This window comes from Otolemur garnettii, unplaced genomic scaffold (genome assembly GCF_000181295.1).
Source record: "Otolemur garnettii isolate 467f Iridium unplaced genomic scaffold, OtoGar3 scaffold00002, whole genome shotgun sequence".
Lineage (NCBI taxonomy): Eukaryota > Metazoa > Chordata > Mammalia > Primates > Galagidae > Otolemur > Otolemur garnettii.
In genome coordinates this window covers 8,024,408-8,042,585 of record NW_003852397.1, presented here as the reverse complement: position 1 = coordinate 8,042,585, position 18,178 = coordinate 8,024,408, and the positions used below count along the sequence as shown (strand labels likewise).

Genomic DNA, 18,178 nt, shown 5'->3' with positions numbered 1-18,178 from the left:
CATTGATGGTGAACGCACTTGGATGCATGCAGTGTCCAAGAGACAATCCTTGGGCTATGAGGGTCGGCCAGAATGTTAACAAGGCTGTGTTCAGAAGGAGCATGAACAGGAAAGTCAAAATAATGAAATAGCATGCATGGAGATTCTTTCTTCCGTGTGATGGCTGCCATGGTAGGTCATGGGCTGGGATGCAAAAGCTTTATTTTAAAATTTATTTTTATTTATTTTTTTCAGAGACAGGGTCTTGTTCTATTGCCTAGGCTGGAGTACAGTGGTGTGGTCTTTGCTCTCTGTGGCTTCAAACTCCTGGACTCCAGCAATTCCCCTACCTCAGCCTCCTGAGTAGCTAGGACTACAAGCCGTAAGCTAGTGCTCCTGGCTAATTTTTCTTTTTCTTTTTTACCTTTTTTTTTTTTTTTTTTGAGACAGAAAAATTGCCCTCAGTAGAGTGCTGTGGCAGATAGCTCATAGCAACTTCTAACTCTCGGACTTAAGTGATTCTCTTGTTTCAGCCTCCCAACTGGGACTACAGCCCCCCACCATAACGCCTGGCTATTTTTTGTTGCAGTTGTCATTGTTGTTTAGCTGGCCTGGGCTGGGTTTGAACCCGCCAGCCTTGGTGTATGTGGCTGGCTCCATAACCACTGTGCTATGGGCACTGAGCCCCAGGCTAATTTTTCTATTTTTTTGTATAGAGTCTTACTATGTTGCTCAGGCTGGTCTCAAATTCCTGGGCTCAAGCAATCCTCCTGCCTCAACCTCCCCAAAGTACTGGGATAATCCGCATGAGCCACCACTATCAGCCTGAAACTGCCTTGTGTTCATTCTACTTTGGGTGTGTTATAGGAGTAAGTTGCAGAAAAGAGAACTTCTAGTATAGCAGTCCTTGCAAAGTCAAGGGGAAATAAATAACCTTAAATTTTATCCAGTGACTATTCCTTATTACTGAATAGTATTATTTTCCTCCTTAGCTTACATGGTTGGGATAAAAACTTAAAAGAATAGAACATCCCCCCCCCCACCAAACATAAAAATCTTTGGTTACTGTATTTAGAAAAAATATCTACACAGTACAGACAAGTATAAAGAAAGAAGTGAAAATCATCCAAATTCCTCTTACATTGTCCTTCTGGAAATCTGCACACACATACACAGGTAGAAATATGTATGATTCTATGTATTGGGGTTATACTAAATAGGCTAGTCTGTAATCTGTCTTGAACACTTGATTAAAATGCCATAGATGTTGTTCAATGTAGTTTTACATAAAAAAATTTAATGCCTACCAAAATTCAGTTGGATAGCTGTATTCTATTAATGTATTCATGATATTTTTTTATTCACCATATACTTACTTTCAGTCCTATCATGTAGTAGACCCTACAGTAAATTCTGGGGATAGCTCTAGACTTAAGACCCCTAGATAAAAGGGTCCATGTGGAGACTCCCGTGAGAGTTCTTCAGTTCTTTCTCCCTTCCAGAAGCTCTGGTGCTTTTTACTTCTTCGGTATTCCTTTCTAACTTCTAATAAAAGTCCTATCTTACCACTGAAAAAAATAAAACAAAATAAAAAATAAATTTTGAGGATACAGCAGTGAACTCCATCAATGGATATTTAGGTTATTGATGATTTTTCTGTTACACGTGACAGTGCCTTGAACACCTAATACCACTGCTCATGTCTCTGCATACTTAATTTTCTCTTTAGAGTAAGTTCCTAGGAGAAGAACTGACTGGCCAGTGGGTTTGCACATTTTGAAGTTTGTTCCATATTTATTATCTCTCTTCTGGAAAGTGTCAAATGATGCCAGTTTTTCAGTACTCTAGTGATAATATTTATTACTGACTATCTCTTTGCAAATGTAATAGGTGAATAACAATAATGATACACTACTATTTTAACTTAATTAACTTATTTCTTTGATTTTTAGTGTGCTTGAAATTGGGTGGGGGAGCGGTTAACTACTGTGTAATTGTGGCCACCATGTGATCTGTAGAATACCATTTTCTTCGAATCTTAATTCTTTTCCTCTTAAAAGGGAAAATGTGTTTCTCCTTCCTTCAGGATCAGGTTAGAATCAATGAGAGGTTGTCTATCAAGGTAGCTGAATCCTCATGAAAAGATGCTGTGTAAGAATTATTACTGACTTCAGTCTAGTTGGTTTCATATAACTTAGAGATTTCAATCTAGTTGTTAGTGTGTCTTGGAGAATATCTACCATTTGAGTTTAATATATGTTAAATTTGAAGGGCTTAATTACCTTGTTTTCAATAGATGCCGTACTTTTGAAAATAAAAAATGAAAGAGGCATTGAAGGAGTGCCTAACAAAATTCTTTAAAGTAAATACCTAGAAATATATTGTGTCCATTTAATTTTATCATCTGGCCTTCTAGCATTTCCATTTAAAAAATAAAAGCTTGTGTATTTTTTCTGGCCACAAGTGAAATTCAGCTGTAGCAGAATGATTCTGAGATAGATATGCCTGTGAAAACACAAACCCAACTTTGTATTTTGGAAATTACCTGCAACACACGAAGTCCATGGTTTTAAAACACAATTGTGCTCGTAGGTTTAAAGTTAGAATTAAATAGCATAGTAAATGCTCATTCAATGGTCTTTTAATGAATAAATTAATTACATTGTTTATATAATTTTGAGGAACTAAAAAAATGAGTGAGCCATCTCAATGTGTACATATAATGTATACTTGATGCTTTATAGAGGGCATGACCTTCTCCATAAAAATATCTGACATGTTTGTAATGTCTTTTATCTAAAGAACTTCATGCTGTAAATGTGAGTCTGACTCTGAGGAAGGTGAGTGACACACCCCTCACTTACAGATGAAGAGTTTGCACTTGAGGCTGGTTAAGTGTGTCTAACTCAAGATTGATTGACTCCGGGGCAAGGACGATTCTCTCTGTGCCTGTCACCTGCTCTCTGACCTTTTTGAAGCTAGACAGCCTCCTACTGTCCAGCCTCCCTCTCTTTCTGATTTAATTAGCCCCTTTAAAGGAAGTGTGGTAATTTAGCTGTGTAAGCATGTTTGGTTTCTCAGTATACAACTAAAGTATTTCTAGTCATTTATCCCCAAACACTTTTTTCTCTTCACATAGTCCCACAAAGTGCACACCAAGCAGATGGTGCAGGCAAGCACATGGGTTATTTACAGCCAGTACAGTAGACGGAGGCATATGTGCTAAGCCCTCTTATACCCGCTCCATAGGAGCCATTAACACATCCATTTAGATGAAAGAATCTCGGGGTTTTGCCATGGGCATCTCTGCTACACTCCCCTGAAGCATCACCATCTGCCCTGGCTCTTCCCAGGGGCCCTGGCACCCTCCCCTCCTGCCCAGCCAGTCACAGCTCTGTTCTCCCGAATGCCCCCCACTCACTCACACACAGCACTGACAGCCGCTGCTCTCTACTTCTCACTTAAACCAGTTTAGTTCTGTGCCTGTCCCACTTTCACCCAAGGTTGTAGAATGCTCTTTAAAAGGCTGCCATTGAGCCAAGATCAGTTCTGTGTGCATGTCTGAACACCATCCAACCCTAAGCTGGGCCCTGCGGTGCAGAGCGTCCCAGGACACGGCCCGGGGAGCCAGCATGAGTATCTTCCTTTGTGCAGTTTCAAGGCTATAGCTTTCCTGGTCACCTGTGATGGCTACAGAGCCAGCAGCTGTGGGACAGCGAGACCTCATGCATCAGACGGCCAAACCCTGCTTCTTTCACTGCTCACCCAGGAATTATGTGCATGCTCTCTTTCCTTCTCACACATTTTCCCTAGGTGAATAATTTTCAGTCACATCTAAAGAGCAGCAATTCAGAAATGTTTTCTATGTAAAATTTTTTGGGGTGGGGGGCACAAACGGCTTTGTAGATACCTAGCCCAGCCATTCCTGCTAATCACCCCCTCCCTCAAATTAAAAGAAAATAAAAGCATTTCAATGAGAAAATTTTTTTTTTTTTTGAGACAGAGTCTCACTTTATCACCCTTTGTGGAGTTCTGTGGTTTCGTAGCTCACGGCAATCTCAAACTCTTGGGCTTAAGCGATTCTCTTGCCTCAGCCTCCCAAGTCACTGGGACTATAGGTGCTCGCCACAACGCCCAGCTATTTTGTTGTTGTTGTTATCTAGAATGGTTTTTTTTAATAGAACATTCTTGGATCCTGGAATTGAAAGACACTTTTACAAAAATCCATTTAGTTAGTTCTTCCTGGTCTAGAATGTAGAAAACATGAAAAAATTTTGCATATCCCTTCCCGTGGCCTAGTGTGAGAGTCGCCTGGACCCCATAGTGGTAAGAGATGCAGTATTTACACGGAGCATTGGTGTTTTCGGGGTTACTGCACACTCTGCGTCATTTGTGCCTCCCAACAGTATTTGTCAGCGGACAGAGTGAACTTAATGGCCCATCTTAACTGGTGCAGAAATAGATGAATACTCCAGATTTGGTCCAGCCAGGGCTCAGTGCAGTGGGACCTCAGCTCCCTTGGTTTCCTTGGCTTGCCCCCATCCTGGCCTGCTGCACATGATTTTTTTGCATATAAGACATTCCACATAACCCTATCAAATAACACCATCTTGATTATTCTTCCAAACTACGATGGGCTTTGAATGTTCCTTTTGTCATCCAAAGGCTTGTCAGTCTTTTTTCACTTAATATTACATTACTTCATATTACTATGGACATTTTCTACGAACATCAGTACTGCAAGAGACTCGTTAAAGATAGCTCAGGTGAACAGAGTTTGCTGCTGTCACATGGAGAGAGCTCAGAGAATCTAAGGACAGGGAACTCAGGAGCCAGAAGCCATTAGGAACAGACCCTCCACCCCACCTCTAAGTCTGTAGTCCCTGTGACTTCTTGTCTGTCCGCTCCCTTCTTCCTCATCCAAGAACCAGCTCCCTCTGCTTGTCCTTGACCCAAAGTAGACTTGGCAGCGCCCAAGTGTACGAGACCTGTCAGCTCCACAACCTGCGGCTGACTAGTGATGACGTCTCTGTTTTCTAATTCTAAATTGTTGGCAGAACAATCTGATTTGTTTAATTTATCTTTTTAAGCTGAGACACACAATTTATAGGTTCCTAGCCAGCACAAGAGTGAGGCTCCCTCGGTCAGTTGTTCGCCCTTCTCCAATCGTGTGGCTGGACAAGACATGGACATACAGCCTCTGGTCAGACTGGATGCCCAGAGAAGGGGTCATGGGTGAGGCAGTCACTGTAAAATATGCATAGTACAGATGTGCTTTGAGAAGCCATGAAATTTAAAAACATATTCTGCCCTTAGTCCTCAAGTTTCTTTGTGAAATGATTCTGTTAGAATAAGGAGCTCAGATGTTAATTTGACCCCTATTGTCCAGTGTTCTCAATACTTAACTCTTCTAGGTCCAGTCTCTATGCTATGTGAACATCTACCCCCCACATTTGTTAGCACCTAGTAGAGAAAATGTCTGTAGTAATATGAAGTAATACAGTATTAAGTGACAAAAGAAGATTGATAAGGCTTTGAATGACAAAAATCTACATTCAAAGGCCACAGCAGTTTGGAAGAATATCCATGTTCAGTGCTTTTCCTTTTGAATCTGAACTGTATTATTGAAGTAAAATTAAAGTCTGTTTATTTCCTGTAATTCTAGTAGCTCAGTAAGTCTAAATAAATTCACAAATGAAATTGTACAGTGCATAAAACATCCCTCTGTCTTGTGCACCTGAAACTGAGGTCCCAGGGTTAATTCCTCACCACTTTCCCATCAGCAGAGGCAGAGGCTGAGGACAGCCGTGTTTGCCACATACATCCATCCCCTGGTGCTGGGCGAGGCCTGCTCCCGTGCCAAGAAGCTCCGATTATTCCTTGGTAAACACACTTTTATTCATTGAGGAACAGTTACTTGCCAATGTATTATACAATTATACAGTGAATGGAGAACAATGGATACATTGTCAAAATATTTTTTAAACAAGTAAACAACAGACAGTACATAGGGAAAGGGCCCCAACTCCACTCTGAGGTCTGCTGACATATGGGATTTAGCAAAGCGGCAGTGTGAGTGAGGGTTCAAAGGGACAGAAGGCTTTGTTTCAGACGCCTCTCCCTGGAACAGGCACACAGGGTGGGCTGGGGGGCGTGGGGAGCAGGGCTGCGTAGGTGTGCGTGCACCCAAGCCCGTGGCTTCCCCACACTGTGCATAGAGGACAGAAGACACCACACACTGGTTGATCTAGTGTTCCTTGAGGTCTTCACTTGAACATGAACATAAATGTAAATTTTTCAGGAGGTTAGAATTTGGGGTTTTGAGTGACTTGAGATGAAATAGGGCTGAACTAAAATGTCTAAGAGATTCACAGTTCAGGCAGGGGGTGACTGTTGAAGTGTTTTCTTTGCTCAGTGCTGCAGAATGTGCAGTATTTTTACCAGACCGACATCAAGAGGATTCTGGTACCGTGACAGATTGCATTTGTAATTTAATTCTGCCCGGATGGCCCTGGAACACGCTCAGTAGAGGCCGTCTGTGAATCTGAGGTTTTTCCCTTCACATTCCAGGGGCAGCAAAATGTCCCTTGTTAGAGCTGATAGCAGTGGACAAGAGGACCAGCTTTCAGCTAACCTTCCTCTCACTTCATAATTTATATTCCCATATTTTCATCCTCTCACTTCATAATTTATATTCCCATATTTTCATCCTACCATTAAGATAAATCTTTAAACTTTAACGTTTAATCACTTATCACAGGCATCTCTGTAATGTTCTGAACAAGATAGGATTCAGATTGCAAAACCATTTTACTAAATTTATATCACTCTTTCTTGGCTACAGCCTCTCACTAGAGAGCTACAGCCTTCAATGAGAGAATGATTTCTTGATAAGGCAAGAAAATTAGTCATTGTTGCCCATCTGATGACAGTTAGAGTTAAAACCTAGGTGTCTCTGACTCATGAGGTGTACTTAGTATTATCTCAATGTTTCCCAAACTTGAGTCCTTTATGATTTTTGCCACATCTGTGTGCCACCTGTATTTGTATATTTCCCCTCAAATTTATTTTTTTACTAACTAAATTATACTCTTAAACTTTCAATGACCACCTCAAGTAGAAAACTAGTATCAAATGATATAAATAGGTGAAAACCATTACATTAGTAAGTGAAAGTAAGACATGACCTTGCCTGAAGGCGCCAAGTCCAAGGCCAACTCTGTCTGATAGAGAGGGGGTTAGAGGGTGTTACAAAGAGGTACTGTAGACAGGTCAACATCCACCCGAGACTCTGGTGTTTTAGAAAGTTTGAAAAGTATTAGAAGTTTCTTATTCATAATTTTTTGTTGTTCAGCACCACTTAACATCTGCTGGGCACCTCTATAATCATCTGGAGTACCACATGTACCTCACTCCACACGACATACCAGAGAACTCAGGAAACTGGTCCCTTCACTCAGGTCGGTGAGAAGACACTCATAGGTATGGGAAAATTTATAAGTCCCCCATTGTGACCAGTGAAGGTGACCACAGAGTAGAGAATGGCAGTCGAACATGATGACACCAGTTTAGTGGAAAGAACTTTAGTTACTTGCAAGCTGAAAAAGAGATAAAGCTACCCCTCAACCCATTTATTTCCGGTCCCCTAAAAGCACGTTATGCGTTTGTCTGCTAAGATGGAGGTAAAACCTAACCTAACCTATAGTATATATTTAGTACATATATATTATATATATATAGTACATATATATTTCTTTAAGTCGCTTGCTGTACAGTATGAGTGTATGCAATTGAAAATATTTTTCCTTTTCAAAAATCTGAGATATCTTCCTTGTCTGTATCTCTAGTGTTCCTTTTCTTTGGAAAAAATAGCAACAGAGGCGTCCAAAAACCTGATGAATACTTTTCTTGGTGGTAGCCCTGTTGAGTTTAACCTAAATTACACCAAGACCTTTGCTATGTGGCTAAAAGAGTAAGATGTTCCTCTTTTGTAGAGTAGGCACCCCATAATATTTGATCAGTACCATTGTGAATTGATTTTTTAAATACTTGCCTGGACAAAATTGTGTCATTTTAAAAGTTGCTGGTGGGAATGTGCAGTTCCCTGTAGCGTCAGATGCTTCCAGGAGTGGGCGTGGCCCAGGCTCCCGCTGCTGTTCTCTGTAACAAGGATGGTGAGCATTCAATACTCCCTGACGTGCTTGCTTTCAAGATTTTGTACCTGGCATCTGCCCTGTGTCCCTCTACATACAGACACTCTCCACCCTTCTCCACTCTGCTCCATGCCCCAGAAACCTGCCTTCTCTGCACTACCTCGGTGGATTCTTTGGCCTCTGGTTTCTAGGTGGGTTCACCAAGGGTAGCACTTGGAGACTGGAGGGAGGGCGGGGAGTGAGGTCTGAATGTTTACCCCTGTGGAATTATTCTTGCCTGGCAGCAGCTCTAGAATGGTGGTCGCAGCTACCGTTGGGCAGCCCCCTCCCACCAGCATTTGTATGCCACGTTCACTTTGCCCCTTCAGGCCATAATGTGTAACAAAGCTGTTCCAACCTACCTGCCCTCGTTCCTAGCCCAAGAGACTAGGCCTTGTGGTTTTCTGTCTCCTGTCCACCTCTTTGTAAATACCTTTTTGTTAAATTCCCCTCAAATCAATATAATTTGGGGGTGCTGCCTCTCTCATGCTAGTACCCTGACAGAGAGAGGGTGCATTTGCCTATTTGCTATTTTGGTGCCTTGGTAATGTAACAAAGCTACTGACTCATTCCAGAGGGACCAAACTCTGACCCCAGCTTTAATAGCAGCGTGTTGTAGACTAGTACATCAGGTATGATTCTCAAAGTTGGGGAGCTTCAAAATCCCCTAAGAAGGTTTGTAAAAATCTCTGTTCTGTTTACCACTTCACAACCTACTGACTTGAGGACACTGGGGATGGCTCTAAACTTGTGCAGTGATTTTTTCGTTGTTCCCTAGACACAGAATATGATAATTTATGGCACCCAAACCTGGGTGGCTTTCCGAACAGATAACTTGTTATAGGGCACTAGATCCCTGCTTTTTGTGCCATGTGTTAGCCTTCCTGGGAATAAATGAATAAATAATCAAGGAAAAAAACCCTGCTGTTTATAAATAAGAATTACCCTTAAAAAATACAGTATGATGCAAAAACATAAATAAAATTGGAGACAGAGGAAAATAATTGCTCTCTTATCTCCTTGTTAACAGCAGTGAACTAACATATTAGCAGGCGTGAGCAGACTCCCTGGCTTCCTGTGCAAGATTTTGAAGAGAAGAGACCATTTTCCATTGTCCAGGAGTAAAGCCCAGTGTCTGTCTCGCCATGGAGTTACTCACCATCGTCTGCTAAGAAAATAATTCGTGCAGACTACCAAAGTACAACTCAAGATATGAAATATAATTATCTAAATGCAGGACACTGTTTTCCTCCCCAAAAATGTTATAAATAAGTCCTCTGTGGGAATCAATCCTTTCAGTAGAACCCTTGTTATAAGCCCATGAAATGCTTAGTCTGTCCCCATTTTGAGCATACCCAGAAAAAGCCTCAGCACTCCACTTGTACAAGGGAAAAGTAAAATTGTTATTCTTTACCCTGAATGAAACAAACAGAGTGTGGTGGACAATTGGCGTGGGTGTCCAGAAGATGTGAGTTCAAATCCCACTTGGACTAAAGGAGCCATTCCTCTTCCTTAGGTTGTTGGGAGGATTAAATAAGAATGTAAAGGTCCCTGTGTGGGTGAGATTCTCAGGGTTACTCTGCAGAGTAATACTGAGAAGACCCGCCTCCATGTTACCATCTAAAAATACTTACATCCTAGTCTTAGGCCATAGTTGCAAAGATACACAGATAATCTGAAGGTATGTTCTCCTGAGTCTGTGGGACAGAGCCCAGGTGCCTCCAGCTGCTTTGCAGTGGGTATTGCAAAAGGATAAGACTGAATTTCTCACTCCCAAGTTAGTAATAATTCACCTCACCTTAAATAATAGCCCAGTTCTGACTTCCCAAAAGGTGGCGAGGGTCATTCTACTAAGGGCTGCTTGCTTAAAAAGATAATAAACTATCTCTTTTATCATGTTTTTTACTTCATTTTAACCCTTTTCCTTTTGGTGGTTTGGTGAAGTGTTTTTAGCTGATGGATGCTGGACCTTAAGGTAAAGAGTCATCTTGGAAAGAATTGTACAGGATGCAGATCCTTTCTAGGAGGGCAGAGCCGGGCTTGAAGAGGAATCCACCTGACCCGGGCCTCAGTGCTTGAGTAACACTGATGAGAGTGTGTCCAGGTTCCTCCCCTCTGCTGGTGAGCTTTCAGAGCTATCTCCACTGATTTGCTCAGGAAAGAGAGAGATGTTCTTCATGGCCCCTGGAGTTATCTTTCCCCAACGTTCAGGTGCTAGGAGTCACAAGCTGGAGAGCTGTGTCTCGTCTCTGAAGATAAGATGGTCCAAAAGGGGAAAGTCCCACCCGGCTTTGTGTTTTCCACAGCCTAGGAGGAGCCTGCAGGGCCAGAGTTTACAAGTAGCCCCCAACTCCCTACTCTTCCCCATCTCCCTTCTCCTTCCATTTGCCCTTATCCCCAGGGTCTTCAACTCCCGTGAAAGCAGTTGTGGGCTTAGAGGAAAAGGGAAACGCTAGGAAAGGTGGAAGCTTGTTGCAGGAACTGTGTGAGAGCCGGCTCCTAAGTGGTGCGAGCTTTCCCACACCCCAGTGCTTTTATACAGCTTGCATTTTTTTCACTTAATTTTAAGATAGTGTATATTTCAACGATTTTAATTTGAGGTTATGAATGACCTTTTTAAGAACAGTTGCTTCAGAGGGGTTGATGACTCATTAAATGATCAGCAATGCGTGTGTGAATTAATTCCATCAGCCTGCTCAGCTAGGGGGAGGGAAAGCTGTCTGTGATAGGGAGGTGGTCGGCAGACACTTTGAGCCCCTCAAGAAGAGGGGACCAGGTGGATGTATGGTGATGTGAAGCCAAAAAGTGGACAAGGGGGGTGCAGTGTGTAAGGGTGGGAGAAGGGACTTGAACCCCTAGACCAGTGGTTCTCAACCTTCGTAATGCTGCGGCCCTTTAGTACAGTTCCTATGATTCGCGACCCATAGGTTGAGAACCACTGCCCTAGACCCTTGTTCAATGGTGGTTTTATTCTGCAAAAAGACTAGTTTGGTGAGGTAGCCCGGTCCCTGACACTGTCATCAGTGACCATCATGCATGGGGTTGCCAGATCTAACAAACAAACAAACAAACAAACAAAAAAAAAAAACCAGGAAGCCCAGTTAAATTTGAATCTTGGATAAACAATTACTTTTTTAATAGAAGTAAGTTATCTTGTTTACCTGAAATTCAAATTTAAGTGGACATCCTGAATTTTTTTTTTTTTTTTGAGACAGAGCCTCAAGCTGTTCCCCTGGGTAGAGTGCCGTGGCATTACAGCTCACAGCAACCTCCAACTCATGGGCTCAAGCGAGTCTCCTGACTCTGCCTCCCAAGTAGCTGGGACCACAGGCGCCCGCCACAACGCCCGGCTATTCTTTGGTTGCAGCCGTCATTGTTGTTTGGCAAGTCCGGGCTGGGGATTCGAACCCGCCACCTTAGGTGTACGTGGCTGGCGCCTTAGCCGGTTGAGCTATAGGTGCCGAGCTGACATTCTGAATTTTATCCAGCAGTGTTAACACTGGCTGAGCGCCTACCATCTGGCAGTTCTGTGAGAAAGGTGATATTTAGCCCATGTCAGTGGTGGGTGAGCCAAAGCCAGGAGGGGCTGTGGTGGACAGCCTCTGTGGGTGGACAAGTGGTGGGAAAGAATCCTTCAAAGCTGGTGTTCCTGCCCCTTGGCCATCCGTGGAGAATGTATTGTAGAACTACACAGCCAGCTTGCAAACGTCCTTGGAGCCTTCTGTATTTGTCTCAGAGTGACAGAAAGGGCACTAGGTTATGGGAGGCCAATGGCAGGCCTGCTCCCTGAGAAGCCTGTTAGAAAGGCTGCATCACCCTGCAGGAGAGGCCTGGGGAACCCTTGGGGTAGGGCTAAGGTAGAGAGGGCTGGAAGAAACGCAGCAATCAGCTGGTCTACTGGCCTGCTTTATAAGGACAAACCAGGTGATGCGGCTACTCAGGTCACAGGGAAAATGTCCGGCACGCCCTAGAGCAGAATCAGACTTCCTTAAGTCCTCCCTGAGCTCCTCCTACTAGCACGGGGTGCTGACATAGCAGATTCTTATTAAAGCCTCCAAGTTTCCACACAAGACCACAGTACCCACGTGTGGAAAGGACCACATTCCGCTATGAGTCATGGCCCCCATTTTCTTTTCTGTCTATGTAAGTACCGCCTAGGTAGCCTCTTGTGACCAAGAGGTTGGGTTATGTTTTATACCCCAGTCAACATAGACATTCAATGGATGTCATTTAGGGCACACTACGTCTGTTTCCAAAATCCAGCAAATCTGTACAATGAAAGACAAACCTAAAGTTTGGCTTCCTTCCACCTTAAAAAAAAGAATCAGTGGTTTTACAATGTAGTCTCCCATTCCTGCCTGGGACAGAAGTGCTGTAGAACCAGAGTCCCAGTGCTCTGCTGATTAGCAACTGGAGACCTCTCTCCTGTCCACTCAGGAAGAAGGAATATTCAGGGCAAATAAAGGAAAATGATGCTTCTCGGGTAGAGGTTTCTGTCCCCCAATTTCTCCAAGGGTTGAAAGTGTTTTTTGTTTGTTTTTTTGAGACAGAGTCTCATTTTGTTGCCCTCGATAGAGTGCTGTGGTGTCACAGCTCACAGCAGCCTCCAACTCTTGGGCTTAGGCGATCCTCTTGCCTCAGCCTCAGGAGTAGCTGGGACTACAGGCGCCTGCCATAACACCCGGCTATTTTTGTTGTTGTTGCAGTTTGGCCAGGGCCGGGTTTGAACCCACCACCCTCAGTAAATGGGGCCAGCACCCTACCCATTGAGCCACAGGCAGTGCCCAGGGTTGAGGGTTTTGTGGTAACAGGAGATGTGGGTGTCCTGTCTTTTTCTGAATCCTTAAGCATGGCCTCCCTATATTTTCAGGGCCTGGATGTCTCTTCGTGGCTTTTCAATACACAGGAATAAAATGTTCTTTTTATTTCGTTTACTTTAGCAGCTTTTGATGTAAACTGTGGATTTGAGGATAAGAAGACGGCAGTGAAACCAGTAGCTGTGTCCACACGGTCTCATCCCCCCAGTGTATTAGCACGTGGGAAGCCCTTTACAGGGGAGGAGGTCTTTCATGGGAAAGAAGATGCTTTTCTTGTTCTCTTTTCATGTGGTTTGCTTCATTCCTAACATGATAGATACTTTCTGGTGTTTCCTTGGAAAGCAAAATATCCCACGTTAACACGGCTTCTTCGGGAAGCTGCCGTTTCCCTGGGCTCTTCCACAGATAATTTCTTCAAGCAGCTCAACATTGGTACTGGGGGCTGCAGAGAGGAAGTTGTCTTTGGCAAGTTACTGCTTTTTTATCTTTGCCAGTCAAAGCCATAGGCAGAGACCCCTTATTCGGGTTTTTATGTTGCCATTTATTTCTGTGCTCTTTCCCCCACCTTCCCCTCCTCCCCAGGAGTCACTGACTCAAAACATTCTGAAATCAGCTACTTCCTTCCATGACATTGACAGTGTTTGTGCTTGACTCTTCACAGCTTAGAGAATATGAAACGAATATGAAACTAAAAAGCTGACAATGAATAGTGAGTGAAACTGGCCAGGACCTCATCAGCTTTGTAATTGCAGTCCTCAAGTCAGACTAGCTTGAGAGAAAGAAAGCCTCTTGGTCCTTTATTAATGTTATCTGTTGCTTTGTGGATATTTTAAAAATATCTGACTTCTAGAGTACAGCCATAAAACCGGCATGGTTTGGGGAAGAAAAAGAAAAGGTTAGCGTGAAGCCCAAATAATTGAGGTCAGAGATTTTCGGGTGGTGTGCCGTGAAAATTTTTAAAGATCCTTAGTTAACTTTCAAAAGAAGGGCAAAGCACAGTAAGTATATTCTTTCTTCTCTTTTTTTTCCCCTTCTATCAACATAATTTAGGTATGCTGTAGAAATTTGACTATAGGTTCAAATATGCTGTGAGATAAAAGAGGTTAAAAAACACTGGTCTAAGTGATCGAATTAATTGCTTTTAGAGGAGCCAAATAAATATGTGCCCCTGAAAGGCGCCTGATTTGGAAAATCCACAAAGCTACCAGATAGCCCAGAACAATGCTCAGCAGATGAAGGAGCGGCAGCCCCTTGGGACTCGGGGGCCTCTGAGGGTGAGAGAGGAGCAGCTGTTTCGGGGCAGATGGACAATCCAGTGAGCAGCCCTCTGAGCAGTGGGGCCTTTTCACTAAAGAGAAGTGAGCGGGTAAACAGCCAGGCTGCTTCATTTTCAGCTTTCTCACTTAGAAGAACGTCATCTAGATCCTGGTCATTTTCTGGTCCCGGATTTTATGATTGCCTAGCCAAGAAAAATATGTACAGTTAAAAAATAAGAAATCTGGGAGTGTTACCCAATTTCCTTAAGACCTTCCATCTTGGCAAGTAGTTGGTTGGCATTGTTAGTGAACTTGGGATTATGGTTTGTACACATATAGCTCATCTGCCAAGCGAGCTGCAAACATTTTGAATGCTGATATGTCTGATAGTTCTCTATTCTCTTCATTGCCTCCTAACCAGTATCTTTAACTCTGCGTGATCACCTGTTACCCAGAGATCTTCCCCTGATGACTGACACATTCATCCCAGGCATTGTGGGGAGCTAAGACTGGGGCAAGGCCTTTTTCCTAAAGTCTACTCACATGTAGGTTGTCCACAGAATGTGTCTCTACTGCTAATGGAAGTGTGAGGAGAGAGTAACGTAAACACAGTGCACAGCACAGCTTTATTCGTCAGTCTCAGATATACCTGTTATTTTTGTAATTGGCTCATGTTTTTCTAGTGTGATCTGGACCACTGGAGAGACTGCCCCGATCCTTCACAGAATGATCAATGTTTTTCCCAATGTGTTTAAGTGGCTGGCATGGAAGTTCTGTTGAATTTTGGGATTCTAGCATTACCCAAGCAATCATTTCCACAGCCAACAAATATCGCTCCCTGTAAATATTGGCAGTCATAAGGATTGCCATTAATTCTGCTTCAAGGCAACTAGGCAGGTGTTACTAGAAAAATTACAAACTCTCTTAAAAAGCCACCTAATCCTAAATAAAACTTACAGTCGTGCTTGGAAGTCTGCCTTGATCGTGATGGAAATTGTTTACATTGGAATGTCTAAATGTAGTACCCCTTAAAGCCCGAGTGCTCTAAAATCTGCCGAGTGGGAAGTGATCACTCAGCTAAAAGATTAAGACGGTACTTTTTGCTTCCAGTGGTCAGAGGCCGCCCCACCACCTGCAGCATCACAGGTGGAGCAGAGAGTGTTTCCAAATCTCTCGAGTATAAAACCAGACTCAGTGGCTAAGCAGACATCGCTTTACGTTGATCTCTATGTATCTAATTCTCAGTGTGGCGAATCTTGTTAGTTGTTGGCAGAGCTCTTTTTTACTGTCTGTGAAGCACTAGAATAAAGTGTAAAGAAGCATAACATGATGAGGAATGGAGGAGCAAACAGTGGGATTTGTAGATGAAGATTTTGCTCTCTTCTTTTCCAAATCATGGAATTTTGTTAGGCCTTTGCTATGTATGCTTGTCTCTGCTGCAGCTCCTGTGGCACCCGCCCTGTCCTTCTCAGAGAATATCAATAATCTGGCATTTGGTTTCCCATGAGAAGAAACAGCTGCAGGCCTGGGCAAGAGAAGGTTAAACCTAAAACCTGGATTTCCAGAAATTCCGGGCAGAGCTTTGTGTCACTGCAAAATAACCTGCTCAGTAGACGTTCTGCTGCATCATCCTTGGAACCTAAATTCCCATTTTCATGTCAGTGAGTATTTTTGGAAGTCAATGAATAGTATTAAGTTATGCTCTGAAATAATGAAACGATCTGGTGACAGGTTTAGGAAGCACGATCGCACTCAGTCCCATTTTAGATTATAGTAAATTCCTTCTGCATCGAGCTCAGTCTGTGTGCATTTTCTTCTCCTCTTGTCATCACAAGCTGTGTCTGTGTCTCCTGCTACCCTCCTGCCAGGGATGGCGAGGACTTCTCCAGCAGAGCCTCCATGGAGCTGTAGGCTTTATTTCTCCCACCCCTCCCCTGGTCTTTCCTACCCCGTAGTGAGACCTGGGACTAATTTTCAGCTCTTCTGGGGTAGGGTATGATTACTTGAAAGAAAATTAGAAAGCATTTTACATTGCTTATTACAGATCATTAATTGAAGCTCCACCAAACCCAAGGAATTTATTCTGTCCTTGATGTCTGCATAACTCCTATTAACATTAATAAAGTGGTTTGGAATCAAAGAGCCGCCAGAAACCCATAATAGAGAATCCATTTTGATCCTGCTTCGCAAAGTGACTCATACCCACGGGGCATCAACAAGCATTTTAAAGATAATTTTTACAACTCTCTTTAAAAAAAGTATAGCAATTACTGACTGTGTTATCATAATACACTCCTGTCCTTCAGAATGAACCTTGCTTGTTGCCGTTTGCACAGGACTATCCCATTCAGGTTGCAGGTTGCAAACTTTGTCTGTGCGTGTATCCTATTTACCAGTCTTGGCTAGGTAGAAGGACCACAGAGAATCTGCAGATGTCACTGAGGCAGATATTTCGGAACTGGAAAATATCCCGAATCTTTCACTTAAAATGCAAACACCAGGAGGTAGAGCTTTGCTTTCTCTATCAGTGTATATATTTGTACATTTATTATTTTATCACCTTAATAGCTAATGAGGGGAAACTTAACTGTTTGCCCACGTCCCTTAGTTACATCTCTGTGTTTTTTCCCTTCTCTTCCTGTCTCCTTCTCTGCCCCCTTTTCTGTCTAAAATGGGGCATTAAACAGACGTTCCCAATGTTGGGAAAATGAGTTGACTTTGGGAGAAAGACTGGAAATACTTATACATTTATGTCCAATTTGGACATGTGGTTGGTTTCCTTTCGGTGCCCTTTACTCTTTTCTTCGAAATGTTAAATTTTATAACACTTACGTTAACACTTATTTTTAAATGTTTCTTTTTAAAAAATCACCCTCCCTAAAAGGGAGAGAGGAAAAACAGTTAATTTCCTTAGATTTTTGAAGTCCTGATCGTAATTGAATTATTTCCCCAATGACTGGCAGTATCTAGATTTGTCCTTGGGATGTCACTGAACTTTTCAAGAACTTCGAGTTCTCTTTACTTTTGTCTGGGCTTGGGGCAATGAGTATTCATTGCTGTAATTGTTCATCTGAATGTTCCGAGGAAGAAAAATATGGAATATCCCTTTAATCACTTTTATTTCCAATCCTATATTTTTTCTGAAGGAATAAATATACAGTTTCCAAAGGGAAGCAGCAACATTAGCTATCACTATGTAGGATCCACCTGGCACTGTATGGAGAAAAACATGCCCAGAATGCTTGCCACTTATTCTTCACCACAGTGCTGCAAACTGGGTCAGGATTATCCCTGTTTTACAAATGAGGCGGCTGGAGCCAGAGAGGTGAAGCCAGCCGTCCTCAGGCCCACACGTCCAGGTAGGGTGAGAGCCCCGATGAGGGAGGATTGTGGGTGGTCTGCACCACTACTGCCCAGCTCTGCCTTTTGCTGTTTCTTGCTGGGGTCGGGGTAGGAAGACCAGTGTCAGTCCAATGGGTCATTTGTTCCCAGAGACCCCGTTTGACCTCAGGTACCTAATGGTGTCGGAAGGGTGACATTCAGTAAATGTTTGTCAAATGAGCATATTATCAAAGCCAAACCATTCATTCAAATTTATGGTGTCATCCTGGTAACTGCCCTTGGCCACTGCTGAATCTGTTTTGAAACTTCTTTGCAGATGAGTTTAGAAATACATGTAGATACAGATATATGTTTAAAATATCATTATCAGAATTTGCCACATGTGCTGGTATGGCTGGAGGCCTCTGGTGGCTGAGTTTTCCGCAAGTCAAAGGCACAGAGTAGAGATACTGTTAATGTGTATATGCTTTTCTTTGACTCAAACTTATTTAAAGGGCTTTTTCTTTTTTTCCTGACTTGAAAATTTTGTTATAGAAAATTTGGTGAGCTTTAAGGAAGGTAATAAAAATCTCTCTCTCTCTTTTTTTTTTTT

General features: G+C 42.8%; 1 protein-coding gene across 3 annotated transcripts in view; it reads left to right on the top strand.

Moving 5' to 3' along the window:
• The window catches only part of FYN (FYN proto-oncogene, Src family tyrosine kinase), a 184,758-nt gene that overhangs the window by 30,868 nt on the left and 135,712 nt on the right, over nucleotides 1–18,178 (top strand). The window contains exon 1 of one of the 3 annotated variants that reach the window (XM_023513243.1): nucleotides 13,717–13,986. The exons of the other annotated variants lie outside the window; for them this stretch is intronic. The gene's annotated coding sequence lies outside the window, so the exon portion shown is untranslated. Of the gene's footprint in view, nucleotides 1–13,716; nucleotides 13,987–18,178 lie in introns of those variants that run through there. 3 annotated transcript variants of the gene reach the window in all.